This window comes from Staurois parvus, unplaced genomic scaffold (genome assembly GCF_062004578.1).
Source record: "Staurois parvus isolate SC_StPar_1 unplaced genomic scaffold, SC_StPar_1.0 ptg002686l, whole genome shotgun sequence".
In the NCBI taxonomy this organism is placed as follows: Eukaryota; Metazoa; Chordata; class Amphibia; order Anura; family Ranidae; genus Staurois; species Staurois parvus.
The window spans coordinates 1,779,501-1,795,655 of record NW_028320482.1 but is presented as its reverse complement, the minus strand read 5'-3'; positions in this window follow the sequence as shown (position 1 = coordinate 1,795,655).

Genomic DNA, 16,155 nt, shown 5'->3' with positions numbered 1-16,155 from the left:
AGGGAATTGGTGGTGCAGCAGGACCAGAGGCACCAGAAAAAAAATTAAGGCCGTCATGAAGCAGAGACAGCAGACTGAGGCTGGGAGTGAGTAGTACACCATCACTTTGTGTGGGCCGTTTATTGCCAAAAATGACTGGAGAGGATGATCCGGAGGTGTTTTTAACCACATTTGAATGGACTGCTGAAAGGGAAAAGTGGCCTAAGGAGCAGTGGGCTGGACTGATGGCCCCATTATTAGCTGGGGAGTCACAGAAAGCTTATTATGACCTAGAGCCTGACCAAGCAAAAGACTATGATGTGCTAAAAGCAGAAATATTGGCACGATTGGGTATTACTCTCACTGTCCGGGCTCAGCGTGTGCATAATTGGACTTTTCGGCTTGGGAAACCCCCCAGGTCGCAGATGTATGATCTCATTCATCTGAGCAGGAAATGGCTGCAGCCAGAGACTTTGACCACTCCAAAAATTGTGGAACGTGTCGTTATAGATCGGTTCCTGAGATCTATTCCTAGGGCCATTCAAAGGTGGGTCAGCCATGGAGACCCAGAGACAGCAGACAAGCTTGTGGATCTAGTTGAGAGTTACTTGGCTACAGAGAACCTGACCTCCTCTTCCAGAGACTCACGGACTTTCCACCCTAAGACCAGACCATCCCCAGCAGCCGGAAAGATGATACTAAGGGGTGAGGGTGGAGAGGGTGGGAGTTTTTCCCATTGTCTGGCAAGAGCAGCCGGGAAGGTCAAGGCCACAAGAGGCGGCAAAAAAGATTATTTGCTACCGCTACCAGTGAGAGTGTTGCAGCCAATTGCCCAGTGGTGGATGTGCCAATGCAATGTGACTTTCTAAGGGACAGATGTCAGTCGCTGTTTGTGACAGTCGCATGCACTGCCAGCCGGGGCATCGAGAAACATTTATGTAAAATGTCTATTAATGGAAGTAATGTTGAGTTGCTGGATTCAGCTAGTCTGGTAACCTTGATAAAAGAGGAATTAGTCACTACAGAGGTCTCTGGGTATAAAAAGGTGGCTGATATTTGTGTGCATGGGGACACCTGACAGTATCCAGTGGCAACCACGTCTTTTGAGACCCCCAAAGGTAACCTGTATCATCAGGAAGGGTTGGTGCCTCACTTACCACATGATGCCATTGTGGGGAGGGATTTTCAAAAATTCTGGGATCGTCCTGACCCCCCCACTGTCTCCCCTTCAGACCAGGAAGGTGAATCCCAGAAATCCTCTGAGTGTGGTGAGGACTCTCCTGAGTTCCCTTTGCTGGTACTAGCAGGGGAGACTCAAGGAACTAGGGAGGACCCCACCTCTTCAGACAAAAACCTGCTGGCTGTTGAGTTTTTGGACTTAGAGGTTCATAGGGAAAATTTTGCCACCGAACAGTTGAAAGACCCCACACTGATAAAAGCATGGGAAAATGTGGTAAAAATAGATGGCGAACTAGTAAATCCCAGATAAGCCTTGAGCTTATCCGTACTCACTTGTAGAAAGGGACCTACTATATCGAGTCGCTCAAGGGGTGGAAAAACCATTGAGCAACTGGTGGTGCCCAGACCTTACAGGAAGTTGGAGTTGGCTCATGGACACATCCTTGGGGGTCATTTGGGTGCAGAGAAAACAAGGGAGAGAGTATTGCAGAGGTTCTATTGGCCTGGGGTCATTAATGAGATAGAAAGTTATTTTTCCTCTTGCCCGGAGTGTCATAAGTCAGCCCCTATGCCCCACTTCCGTAGTCCACTTGTACCTCTTCCCATCATTGAGGTCCCTTTTGAGAAGATTGCAATGGATTTGGTAGGTCCGCTGGTGAAGTCCGCTAGGGGCATCAGTACATGTTGGTCTTACTCGACTATGCCACCCGCTATCCAGAGGCAATTCTGCTCCAAGATACCTCTGCCAAGATGATAGCTAAGGAGCTATTTCTCATTTTCAGCCGAGTGGGTATTTCAAAGGAATTCTCCCCACTGGAGTGTGATTGAGCATGTTGCCCAAATGCAAGATAGAATTGCCCAGGTAATGCCGATCGAAAAAGAACATTTGGCCCAAGCGCAGTTAGTGCAGCAGAGGGTGTACAATCGGGGGCCCCAGACCAGGTCATTTGCCCAGGGAGATAGAGCACTAATATTAATCCCTACAGTAGAAAGCAAATTCCTGGCCAAATGGAATGGCCCATACAAGGTAATTGAGAAAGTGAGCGAGGTGAACTACAGGGTCAGACAACCAGGAAGGCGAAAACCTGAACAGATCTACCACATTAATCTGTTGAAGGCCTAGAGAGATAGGGAATCCTTATTCACAGAGGCTTTGTTCCCAGCTCCATCTGACCGCTTGGTTCCTGAGGTTGGAATAGCAGTCACTCTATCTAAAACCCAACAACAGGAAGTTAAAGAGTTTGTGCTCCGCAACTCAGAAGTTTTTTCTGAGCTGCCGGGACAAACCTCAGGGGTGGAGCATGACATTATCACCCCGCTGGGTAAAAGGGTAAAACCAAAACCCTATAGAATCCCAGAGGCAATATGTGGGGAAGTGCAGAGAATGTTGGATTTAGGGGTGATAGAGGAGTCCCAAAGTGACTGGTCCAGCCCCATAGTGTTGGTGCCCAAACCGGATGGGAGCTGGTGATTTTGTAATGACTTTCGACAGTTAAATAAAGTTACAAAATTTGATGCCTACCCCATGCCACGGATAGATGAATTAATCGACTGACGGAGCAGCCCGGTACATGACAACGCTCGATTTGACAAAAGGTTATTGGCAGATTCCCCTAGCTAAATCAGCAAAGGAGAAGACTGCATTTGTAACCCCGGAAGGGTCATTCCAGTATAAAAGAATGCCGTTGTCAGAGACTGGAATTGAACCGGGCCTTCTGCGGTGAGAGACAGTGTTTCTTCTCACTGAGCCACCTGGAATGCTGGACAGCTCCCTTGACAATTCTTTGGATGATCCTGCCTTTGCCCTGTTTTGTCTTGAACCTTGAACTCCTTGCTCCTCCCATGAACTTCCTATAAAAGCCATGTCTCTGCACTTCCTGGTTGCCAGATTATTCTGCCTTACCAGCCAATATTCCGCTTACTGTTCCTGCTGCTGTCTTCATCTACGTTACCGACCTTTGGCTTGCTACTGACTACGATTCTGCCTCATCCTATCTACTACCATTGGTGACCGACCCTTGGCTTGTGACCGACTCCGCTTCTGTTTGATCCCTGAACTGTTTGATCCGCTTTTGGTTTCCAGCCTACTCATTCCCTGGTGGGATGATCCTGAGATCTGCGACCTGGCATTCACATGCAGCCAAATCCATCTCCACCATTAGGAGCTCTGGGGAAGACCGGTGGATGCTTAGACCTCGCACCGCTGTAGCAACTGGTCTCTGAACCTGACCCAGACCGTGACAGCCGTTCGGGTTACAGAATGCACCGGCCACCTTTCAGCGGAAAATGGATCAGATTCTCCGCCCCCATCAGAAGTATGCTGCAGCTTACCTGGATGATGTGATTGTCCATAGCACAGATTAGGCCTCATATTTGCCAAAAGTTCAGGCTGTATTGGATTTTATACGGAAATCTGGTTTTAAGGCCAACCCAAAGAAGTGTACTATTGGACAGGAAGAGGCCAGGTACCTTGGGTACACTATTTGTTGACATTACAACCTCTCCGCTTCAGAGAATAAGTACTGATATTGTAATAAATTTATTGCTTTGCCTAACAGCTGTTTTTGCTTCCAGTATGGGAAAGATCCAAAGTAAGGGATCTTTGCCAAAAATGTCAAGGCCTCCGCGTAAAGTGTTAAGTGATATTGCTAAGAAAAAGAAAGGCAAGAGAATCCTGAATTGTCTAGGTTAACTTGTAAAGAATATGTGATTAGAGTATCACCATGGGACGATTACTATGTGGTTCCTTTCATAGAAAATATTGCCGAATGGTCCCTGGATATGAAAAGCAATAGTCCCTTTCCTAGAGATGGGTCTAATGATAAGTTTCACATAAGGGGACTGTGTTTAGGAGATAAGAAATATTTTCCTTGGTTTTCAACTTGCCCAAGCTGTGACTTTAAATACATGAAATCTGCGGGTATTCACTGGCTCAGATATGCGTCTGGTTATGCTCCAGAGCCCAGGAATTTTAATCTCCACTCTTTAACCCCCAGCATCTGCCCCGCCAACTTCTACACAAGTATATCCAGCATTACCAAAGACAGAGGATGATGATTTCCTCAAATCTTTGGAGAACAGACCACTACAGCCTCCCGTAGAACAAGCAGCGGAGATACAGAGTCCAGATAGTACAGTATGGGAGGAGGATGGAGAGGCTGTAGGAAGATGAGAGGAAGGAGACAGATCAGATGGCAGTCCCGAGTGGCAAATTACCAGAACTAAACAAAGTCAACTAACCATTATACTTACATCTACAAAAAAGACTGTAGCTCCCAATGACAGGACTTTGAGAACCAATGTAAAAGGAAAAACTAAGGAAGGAAACAGGTGGGATATTTAAGGGATGTAAAGCGTACTTGCCAGCTGTTCTGGCTGAGATGAGGATGACACCACATAAAGTCACCAAACTTTCCCCCTTTGAAATTCTTTTGGGCATGCCATTCCCCACCCTTTGGACAAGAGGTCCTTTGGTAGGTATGCCAGGTGATTTAGAATTAATCCCAGAAAGTTATGTCCAGGAATTGATTAGGGTGCTGAATGGTGTATACGGTGATTTCTCTCTCTCATTTCCTCTTCCCACAGATGATCCAACCCACCCGTACAAGCCAGGAGATCGGGTAGTGGTCAAGGAACTTCACAAACACAAGACCACAGATCCGCCGTACGGAGAACCTACCATAGTGATAGCTGTGAGGAGAACCGCAGTTCTGACTTGTCACAATCCACCCAGCGGTATCTCTAGCAACCCACAGAACGGGATTCCCCAGGGCGCGGGGTCTAAGCCCCAATCTGCTTATTCACCAGGGCCCCTGATGGTGGGGATGGACTTGGAGCAGACTGAGACTAGGTCGCGACCCCTGAGTGCACCCGACTGTGGTAGAGGGAACCGCCGGAGGTATGTATCGGAAGAGAGCCTGATGTGAAGAGGCTGGCAGACCTGGGCAGTGGTGACCTGATCCGTGCAGGATGGATGGATGACAGAGTACGTGTAGTGTAGTCAGGCAGGCCGGGTCGGTAACAGCAGAGGCAGAACGGTACAGAGCAGCGGACAGAGAGTAGTCAGGTCACAAGCCAGGTTTCAGCAACAGGAGGTCAGGTAATCAGGAGTAAGCAAAAGGATAGTCAGACGAGCCAGGGATCAGAGCAGGAGACGGTCAGCAGAGGTCAAGATCAAGCAGGGTCGGCAACAAGGTATCTCACGCAGGAACAGACGAGCAGGGAACAGGGAATGAAGAACACACAGCAATGTGAGCATTGCACAAGCTAGTTTAAATAGCCCGCCCAGTGCCGACAGGCGGACCTGGGTCCTAGTGCCTGCCCGGTCGTCATTGGTGACAGGCGCGCCTGGGTCCTAGTGTCCACCTGCCTGTATGTCTTTTCAGGATCCTACGCCTGTGCAGATTCGTGCGCCGTGGTGATCTCTGGGATTCCTGACATGACTGCTGATTCCAACGTCTGGATACATGCTTTTAAAGTAAAGAGGATCCCGGAACCTCCAAGAAACCAGGAGCAACAGACGGAACAGGAAAAGGAGACAGACCTACCAGTGTTTTTCAATCTTCAGAATTCAATCTTCATCCAGAGACCGCAGGGAAGAACTTTCTTTTGATTGGTTGTCTCTTAGTGATAACTTTTTCAGTGGCTTACTGGGCTAGTCACTGCTACTATCAACCAGAAGAATGGCCACCAATTTGTGGTCACAACAATAAGACCATAAATGACAGTGGGCTAATAAAAACGGAGCAGAAAAGATCATTTACCGAAAATATGTAATTTTTGAAATTTAAGTATAGGTATGCCAAACTCTCGGGATTCGAGAGTTGTTGGGTTTGCAGTATGCTCCACCCCGAAACAATGAACATTCCTTTGTATGCTGCACCAAAAGATGTGACATCAATGTTTATTGGTAATCTGAGTATTATCCTTACAAATGTTACTACAAGGCCAAAATTTGAAGTGTTGGGAGTTATGATAAAACCTGAATGGTGTTTTCATTTAGGCAGCAAATCAAATGAAGGAGAAGAATTTCATAGTCAGTCTAAACTTAATGTCACTGGGAAAGCACCTGAGGATGGTAACTTTGTATGTAGAGATGTGCTGGTTGCTTTAAATCTTAAACAGCAGTTGCAAAGCATTTTTTTTTCTTTTCTCTCTTTGTGAGTGACAGACAGGAAAGGCAGGACTGTGTTCTGATTGGTTGTTGCTACAGCTGAGAAGGATCCACCCATAGCAGCACTGTTGCAGCTGGACTTAGGATTGGCTGTGGAGGAAAGGAGAGAGAAAAAAGGAAGAAGAAGCACATGTGGGGAAGCAGACATTTTTAGGGGACCGCATGGAGCAAGGGCTCCTGGTGTAAAGTCACAGACGTCTCACTCTCTGTGCTGCTGGAACCCATAAACTGGGCTGGGAGTGTGTAGCAGAGGAATTATTGCAGGAAGACAGTGTGAAAATCAAGGATTGTCCTGCCTGACACTCAGGATTACAGCCACTCAAATGCATGTGTCTCTCAAAGTCTGGAGCTGCTGAAAGAGAGATGATTTCTACTACTGTCTAATGCTATCTAGAGGACAATCCAGAAACAGTGAGTACTCTGTGATGAAGGGGGATTTTGATATTGCTGCATTTGCTGTTCATCTCTGGAGAATGGTCATGAGAAAGCCTGCTCTCTAATTCACAGAGTGATACAGATCTTGGAAAGCCCAAGCTGCTCAGAATTAGCTATTCCTGCTGCTGATTGATGAGAGAACTCTGTCACTGTATATTACTGGTTTGTCTCCTCAAGACTTGCGCTGTGGTTGAAGATTGTGTTTAGTTCCAAGTCCCCACAGAAGCGTACTGCTCTGAATATACTGAGCAAGCGTCAGTATATCAGGATTTCACCTGTATGGTAAAGATTTTGTTGAAGTGTTGTTTTTCTTCTATTGCAATGTTCACTGGAAGATTCTGCTTAAAGGAGACTGTGCTATCCTGCAACCCCCTGGATTACAAATACTCTCCCATGCAGATAGTGAGCGCTCTTCCATTGATTAAAGGGCCCCAACGTTGAGAGACTTTAAGTTTCATCCCACTGGCCAGTGGTTAGGTAGGACATTTCTGCTCTAGATAGTACTGCTATAACAAATGTCAATAAGCTGCTAAATCTCATTAACAGTTTTTGTTTCATGTGTCAATGTCACTCTCATGTGCCACCCTAGTCAGTGTGATACTAGTCAGTTTTTGGAGTCTTTGGCGAGTGAAGAGTGATTTCTTACTGTGTTATGCAAAGTGGTATCTGTGTTGTATGTACATTCCCTGTGTTAAATCAGCTAGTTCTTTTTCAGGGTTTGTCTTCTTCAATAAAACCCATATAAAATATTCTCAGAGTGTCGAAGTGTTCTGGGTATAATCGGAGGTGTCACCAGATTCAGGTGGGAGCTGAACCTATATATCTAGCCAAGTTCCACCCAAGGGTGTGCTACATTTGGGCGCTCGTCTGGGATATTTAGCTCCACCTACCTGATTTAGCTATACCTAGCTCACCCCAAAGACGTGAGGATGGAGCCTGCCAAAGGGTCAAATACACCTCCTAGTGCAAATACTGCTCAGGCTGAATCTGATTCTTCACCAGCTACTGTTGGCTTAGAGGTTTTGAATATCCTCGGGAATCTAGTGGAGAAGTGTTGGACATATATTCCATTGAATAATAGATCTGAATATCTCAAATTGCGATTCTTCTCTGGAAAGTAACCTACACCAGTGGGAGAAGATGATTTGGAGGAATGAATGGAACAGCCCATACAGGCGTTAGATGAATGGGATGTCTCTGAGACACAAAAGAAACAGCGAATCTCTGAAAGTTTAAGGGGAGCAGCTTTCAGGGCAGTGCAAAACCTAAAGCTCAGCCAACCAGACTGTACTGGCAAGGACTACCTTAGTGTTTTACAAGAAGACAGATAAGATCTCAGATCTTATGTACAAATTGGAACACACCAATCAGTCAAAAGGAGGGAAATTATCTGAGTATATAATTGTGACGGGAGTGACTTTTGGGGGTGGGGGGACCTCTGTATCATCTTCCCAAATTCCCATTATGTTTAAGGGGTACAGGGTGTGTATGTGAATGTCTGAGTCTTGTGTATAGCGTGTGTTCCTTTGTTCTCGGCCACATGGCTGTCCATTGTCTGTTTGCCATGAGCTACCCCCCATTGTGCTGTGTCTTCCTGTCCAGCCAACTATTATGGGATGTACTGTTTGTGTATTGGTGTGGGGGTTGGTCAATGTCCTTTGCCATGTGTTTCATCCCATTGTTCTGTGTCTTGGTGGGATGGGGAGGGGTGATGATGTATTTCCTGTTCTTGGTTGGTTTCCCCGCCCTCTGTATATAGCCTGTGTTTTGTGTTAAAATAAAAAGGGTTGGCTTCCTGTTTTAAGAAGAGCTGGGTGCTGTCTATTTCCTGAGGGATTTCAAGGGTGTGGTCCGTGGATGGTGTTCGGACAGGGGAAGCTGCGGTATAACGGAAAAAACTCAGTGCGGTCTGGGTTCCGGTTCCGTTACAATAATGCGCCTGGATGAGATTATACATCAGCTGTTAACAAAGAAAGGTATCAACCCCAACACAGTAGACAAGATCAGAGTTCGGCAGGTTCTACAAGGAGCACAGCCCTTGGACCCTATTATGATCCAGTTGAGGACACGGACAGGCAATGAAAACTTAAAATATCCTGAGCTGATAAGAATAGTAAGAGAGGAGGAAGCAAGGTTAGAAGAAAAAAAGAAATACTCTGGACTATATCCAGCTGCTGGGGTTGGGTTAGCAAGTACAACAAATACTCACTCTGAAATAGCCTCATTGGGGGCTGAGGTGTCTGAACTGAGGGAAATGATTGCCATGCTGATGTCCTCCAAAGGGGGTGAAACTAGGAAAAAATACATAGAAAACATTACTAACAATGCATACCACAGGAATTATTATGGATTAGGTAGAATTTTTATTAACCTAGCTTTAGTTGGCTACTAGAGATGAGCGAATTATTCAAAAATTCGATTCGGCTGATTCGCCGAATTTGAGGAAGAAATTCGATTTGATGCGAATTAATTCGCTACGAATTTAACTTATTAAAAGGGTTTCTAGGCTTCAGAGAGCCTTTAAATTAGTGCAGAACACTGTACCTTTAATTTAAATGCCCTTGGAGATGAGGAAGGACAAGGAGAAGGAGAAGGATGAGAAGGAGAAGGAGAAGGATGAGAAGAAGGAGAAGGATGAGAAGAAGGAGAAGGAGAAGGATGAGAAGAAGGAGAAGGATGAGAAGAAGGAGAAGGATGAGAAGAAGGAGAAGGAGGAGGAGAAGGAGAAGGATGAGGAGAAGGAGAAGGATGAGAAGATGGAGAAGGAGAAGGATGAGAAGAAGGAGAAGGAGAAGGATGAGAAGTAGGAGAAGGAGAAGGATGAGAAGAAGGAGAAGGATGAGAAGAAGGAGAAGGATGAGAAGAAGGAGAAGGATGAGAAGAAGGAGAAGGAGAAGGATGAGAAGAAGGAGAAGGATGAGAAGAAGGATGAGAAGAAGGAGAAGGATGAGAAGAAGGAGAAGGATGAGAAGAAGGAGAAGGAAACAAATAGATACAATGTTTCAACCGCTGTATGGAGGGAATGTCACAGAACTGTCAGAAATAGCGGAGCTCTGCAGATACACTTAGCGGAGCTCTGCAGATAGATACAGCGGTTGAAACATAGGCTATGTTTCAACCGCTGTATGGAGTGAATGTCAGAGAACTGTCAGAAATAGGCTATTTCTGACAGTTCTCTGACATTCACTCCATACAGCGGTTGAAACATAGCCTATGTTTCAACCGCTGTATCTATCTGCAGAGCTCCGCTAAGTGTATCTGCAGAGCTCCGCTATTTCTGACAGTTCTGTGACATTCCCTCCATACAGCGGTTGAAACATTGTATCTATTTGTTTCCATTTATGGAAACAAATAGATACAATGTTTCAACCGCTGTATGGAGGGAATGTCACAGAACTGTCAGAAATAGGCTATTTCTGACAGTTCTGTGACATTCCCTCCATACAGCGGTTGAAACATTGTATCTATTTGTTTCCATTTATGGAAACAAATAGATACAATGTTTCAACCGCTGTATGGAGGGAATGTCACAGAACTGTCAGAAATAGCGGAGCTCTGCAGATACACTTAGTGGAGCTCTGCAGATACACTTTTTGCCGGCTTGGAATTCTTCTTATTTTCATCCTACTTCTTCTTCTTCTTCATCCTCATCCTCTTCTTCTTCTGAGGATGAGGATGAAGAAGAAGAAGTAGGATGAAAATAAGAAGAATTCCAAGCCGGCAAAAAGTGTATCTGCAGAGCTCCTCTAAGTGTATCTGCAGAATAGAGGAGCTCTGCAGATACACTTTTTGCCGGCTTGGAATTCTTCTTATTTTCATCCTACTTCTTCTTCTTCTTCATCCTCATCCTCAGAAGAAGAAGAAGAGGATGAAGAGGAAGAATAAGAAGAAGAAGAAGTAGGATGAAAATAAGAAGAATTCCAAGCCGGCAAAAAGTGTATCTGCAGAGCTCCTCTAAGTGTATCTGCAGAATAGAGGAGCTCTGCAGATACACTTTTTGCCGGCTTGGAATTCTTCTTATTTTCATCCTACTTCTTCTTCTTCATCCTCATCCTCAGAAGAAGAAGAAGAGGATGAAGAGGAAGAAGAAGAAGAAGAAGAAGAAGAAGAAGTAGGATGAAAATAAGAAGAATTCCAAGCCGGCAAAAAGTGTATCTGCAGAGCTCCTCTAAGTGTATCTGCAGAATAGAGGAGCTCTGCAGATACACTTTTTGCCGGCTTGGAATTCTTCTTATTTTCATCCTACTTCTTCTTCTTCTTCATCCTCATCCTCAGAAGAAGAAGAAGAGGATGAAGAGGAAGAATAAGAAGAAGAAGAAGAAGAAGTAGGATGAAAATAAGAAGAATTCCAAGCCGGCAAAAAGTGTATCTGCAGAGCTCCTCTAAGTGTATCTGCAGAATAGAGGAGCTCTGCAGATACACTTTTTGCCGGCTTGGAATTCTTCTTATTTTCATCCTACTTCTTCTTCTTCATCCTCATCCTCAGAAGAAGAAGAAGAGGATGAGGATGAAGAGAAAGAAGAAGAAGAAGTAGGATGAAAATAAGAAGAATTCCAAGCCGGCAAAAAGTGTATCTGCAGAGCTCCTCTATTCTGCAGATACACTTAGAGGAGCTCTGCAGATACACTTTTTGCCGGCTTGGAATTCTTCTTATTTTCATCCTACTTCTTCTTCTTCTTCTTCATCCTCATCCTCTTCTTCTTCTGAGGATGAGGATGAAGAAGAAGAAGAAGAAGTAGGATGAAAATAAGAATAATTCCAAACCGGCAAAAAGTGTATCTGCAGAGCTCCTCTATTTCTGACAGTTCTCTGACTTTCACATTTACAGCGGTTGAAACATTGTATCTGTTTCCGAATAAAAACATCTGTATCCTAAATGGAAACAAATAGATACAATGTTTCAACCGCTGTACATGTGAAGGAACGGTCAGAGAACTGTCAGAAATAGCGGAGCTCTCTGCAGGGACACTTTTGCCGGCTGATCGGGAAAAATCCGATTCGTGCACCCGAAGTAGGCTAATATTCGGATTCGACGCGAATCGAATTTTTCCTGAAATTCGAATCGAATTCCACTTCGCCTGGTTCGATTCGCTCATCTCTATTGGCTACCCTAACCCAAATGTAAGTCGAGTATGGAAAGATCAATCAGTAGCTTTTACTGAAGGAGTCTAGGTATGTTGTGGGAAAACTTGTTATCCATGGATCCCCCAAGAACAGGAAGGATGGTGTAACTTAACCACCTTGGTACCAGTAATGGATGTCATGGGAGGGACACACAATGATGCTTTACTGGCTAGTAGTCATCTCCGATATCCTTTGAAATGTAGGCATGGGAGGGACTTGTTTAAAACAGAAGACTAAGCCTGGTCATGGTTCCCTGCATGGACTGGGTGGGGAATAGAATTGACGAGAAGGTTAATCAATTATTCACTTATTATGGATCAGATTATAAATGAAACACAACTAGAAGTCTTTTGAATGTTGAACTACGGGCATTAAGAAAACAGGTACTCATGAATGAAATGGAAATAGAACAAATGGGAGCAGCGTTGACCGGGCTATGTGAGTCTACTACTATGAGTGTTGTACAGTACATGCATACAAAACACATCTGCTGAGATCCCAGACTACTATGAAGTCATTGAGAGTCATAGAGCCCAGGTAAATGCTCTACACGCTCTAGCTCCATCCACAGCTAAAGATGTCAGGAACCCTTTTAACCACTTCCAGTCCGGACACTTTCACCCCCTTCCTGTCCAGGGCAATTTTCAGCGCTATCACACTTTGACTGACAATTGCGCGGTCATGCAACACTGTACCCATATGAATTTTTTACCCTTTTTTTGTGACATATAAAGCTTTATTTTGGTGGTATTTATTCACCACTGGGATTTTTATTTTTTTTTTGCTATGTAAATAAAAAAGTCCCAACATTTTGAAAAAAAGTGTTTTTCTTATAAAATTTTGGAAATAAATACTATTTCATCCTAAATCCTGGCCAAAGTGTATTCCGTTATTTTTTTTAGTAAAAAAAAATAAGCCAAATTAGTTTATAACCAAAAATTATATTTTTTAAAGATTTTTTTTTACATTTTTATTTTTTTTTTTAGATTATTATTTGTTTTTTACATTCTGTCACCCTAGCAGTGCAGTGTCATCATGGTGACACTGTACTACTTGTGGGGGGTGATAAAGATTTTTTTTTTTTTTTTACACTGATTGCTTTTACACCCATATAGGATGTAAAAGCAATCATTTCTCTTTCTCTTTCTGCATTCTTGCAGCCATTGAGAACTACTGAGTGAGCTTTGATTGGTCACAGCTTGTCACATGGTACAAGGCTGTTGTGAATAGCCTTGTACCATGTTACCTCTGTGATCATTCACAGATTTCACACATAGTAAGCAATGATGTCACAAGTGACATCTTGCTTACTACTTTGCATGTGATCACTGATTGGCCAATCAGTGATCACATGATCGGGACTTTCAGAGATTTAGCTTACACACTGGTGTCCAGAGCTTTATTTCTCCTGAGCTCAGAGGCGAGAAATTACCGAAGACATTTAAAAGGGCTACAGACATTTTTGAATTGCTCCTGTGGACAGGTGTCTTTTATAAAGGCAACAAAATGAGATTAGCAGCACTCCCTTTAAGAGACTGCTTCTAATCTCAGCTTGTTACCTGTATGAAAGACACCTGGTAGCCAGAAATCCTGATGAATGATAGGGGATCAAATATTTATTTCTCTCATGAACATGCAGATCAGTCATCATTTGTTAGACGCATTTCTGCTGAATTTGTTGTAGCTCTTCTGTCTCTCAGTGTTACAATACACCGAACATTCGATTTTTAGACCGATCATTTCTTTGTGAGTGGGCAAACATTCAACATCAGCAGGGGATCAAATACGCATTTCCTTCACTGTAGTTGTTTACAGGCAGTTTAGTTTACATTAGTTTGTTTGAACGCACCAAACTTGCATTCAGGAGTAGATTTTATCAGTGTTTTAAATGCCAAACACTTGTAAACGCAGCTGACCGTGTTTGTACAATAAGTGTTTGCATTTAGAAGCGTTTTTTAACTGTTCCATATCCAAATGCTGTCCAGAGCCTTTTTTTATCATCAGAGGTTCATGCAGAGCATTTTCCATGTATTCAAATGGACCCGGTACACCAGCGCAGTCAGTTCCAGGTTTTGCATGAAGGAAATAATGGTAGAACGTGCCGCGTTATGCTCATGATGGGATCCATAGCGACTACAACCAGAAAAGACAGGTCATCTCCACACATACTGCTCTCTCTGCTTCTGCTCTCTCTATTCCTCTCAAAATGTCTGAAATAGTTAATTTTTTTACTATTTTTCAGTGCATTCTGGGCATTTTGGAAGGTCTCCTGATGTTATCTATAAAAAATGCTTCTAAAAGCGAACACACATAAACGCGGTATGTAAATGTGGCTAAACAGACTTTTTAACCTATGTTTTCCAGCAGTCAGTTTCTATCATTCAGAAGTGTTTTCCAAACGTCCCGTGTACATGAGCCCGAAGACGTTTTGTTCAGAAGTGTTTTCCAAACGTCCCGTGTACATGAGCCCGAAGACGTTTTGTTCAGAAGTGTTTTCCAAACGTCCTGTGTGCATGAGCCCTGAAACGTTTTGTTCAGAAGTGTTTTCCATACGTCCCGTGTGCATGAGCCCTGAGACGTTTTGTTCAGAAGTGTTTTCCAAACGTCCTGTGTGCATGAGCTCTGAAACGTTTTGTTCAGAAGTGTTTTCCGAACATCCCGTGTGCATGAGCCCTAAGACGTTTTGTTCAGAAGTGTTTTCCGAACGTCCCGTGTGCATGAGCCCTAAGACGTTTTGTTCAAAAGTGTTTTCCGAACGTCCCGTGTACATGAGCCCTAAGACGTTTTGTTCAGAAGCGTTTTCCAAACGTCCCGTGTACATGAGCCCTAAGACGTTTTGTTCAGAAGTGTTTTCCAAACGTCCCGTGTGCATGAGCACTAAGACATTTTGTTCAGAAGTGTTTTCCAAACGTCCCGTGTGCATGAGCCCTAAGACGTTTTGTTCAGAAGTGTTTTCCAAATGTCTCATGTGCATGAGCCCTGAGACGTTTTGTTCAGAAGTGTCTTCCAAACGTCCCGTGTGCATGAGCCCTGAGACGTTTTGTTCAGAAGTGTTTTCCAAACGTCCCGTGTACATGAGCCCTGAGACTTTTTGTTCAGAAGTGTTTTCCAAACGTCCCGTGTACATGAGCCCTAAGACTTTTTGTTCAGAAGTGCTTTCCAAACGTCCCGTGTACAGGAGCCCTAAGACGTTTTGTTCAGAAGTGTTTTCCAACTGTCCCGTGTACAGGAGCCCTGAGACGTTTTGTTCAGAAGTGCTTTCCAAACGTCCCGTGTACAGGAGCCCTAAGACGTTTTGTTCAGAAGTGTTTTCCAACTGTCCCGTGTACAGGAGCCCTGAGACGTTTTGTTCAGAAGTGCTTTCCAAACGTCCCGTGTGCATGAGCCCTAAGACGCTTTGTTCAGAAGTGTTTTCCAAACGTCCCGTGTACATGAGCCCTAAGACGCTTTGTTCAGAACTGCTTTCCAAACGTCCCGTGTACATGAGCCCTGAGACATTTTGTTCAGAAGTGTTTTCCAAACGTCCCGTGTGCATGAGCCCTAAGACATTTTGTTCAGAAGTGCATTCCAAACGTCCAACGTGCATGAGCCCTGAGACATTTTGTTCAGAAGCGTATTCCAAACGTCCCGTGTACATGAGCCCTGAGACATTTTGTTCAGAAGTGCATTCCAAACGTCCCGCGTGCATGAGCCCTGAGACATTTTGTTCAGAAGTGTTTTCCAAACGTCCCGCGTGCATGAGCCCTGAGACGTTCTTTTCAGAAGTGTTTTCCAAACGTCCCGTGTGCATGAGCCCTGAGACATTTTGTTCAGAAGTGCATTCCAAACGTCCCGCGTGCATGAGCCCTGAGACGTTCTTTTCAGAAGTGTTTTCCAAACGTCCCGTGTGCATGAGCCCTGAGACATTTTGTTCAGAAGTGCATTCCAAACGTCCCGCGTGCATGAGCCCTGAGACGTTCTTTTCAGAAGTGTTTTCCAAACGTCCCGTGTGCATGAGCCCTGAGACATTTTGTTCAGAAGTGCATTCCAAACGTCCCGTGTACATGAGCCCTAAGACGTTTTGTTCAGAAGCGTATTCCAACCGTCCCACGTGCATGAGCCCTGAGACATTTTGTTCAGAAGCACATTCCAAACGTCCCGTGTGCATGAGCCCTAAGACATTTCTCAGGGCTGCAGTTCTTCTAGGTGGGGATCTCACTTATAGCAAAACAAGAAGTTTCTACGGAATGTAGACAGGAAGTGATGTCAGGTACAGACAGGAAGTG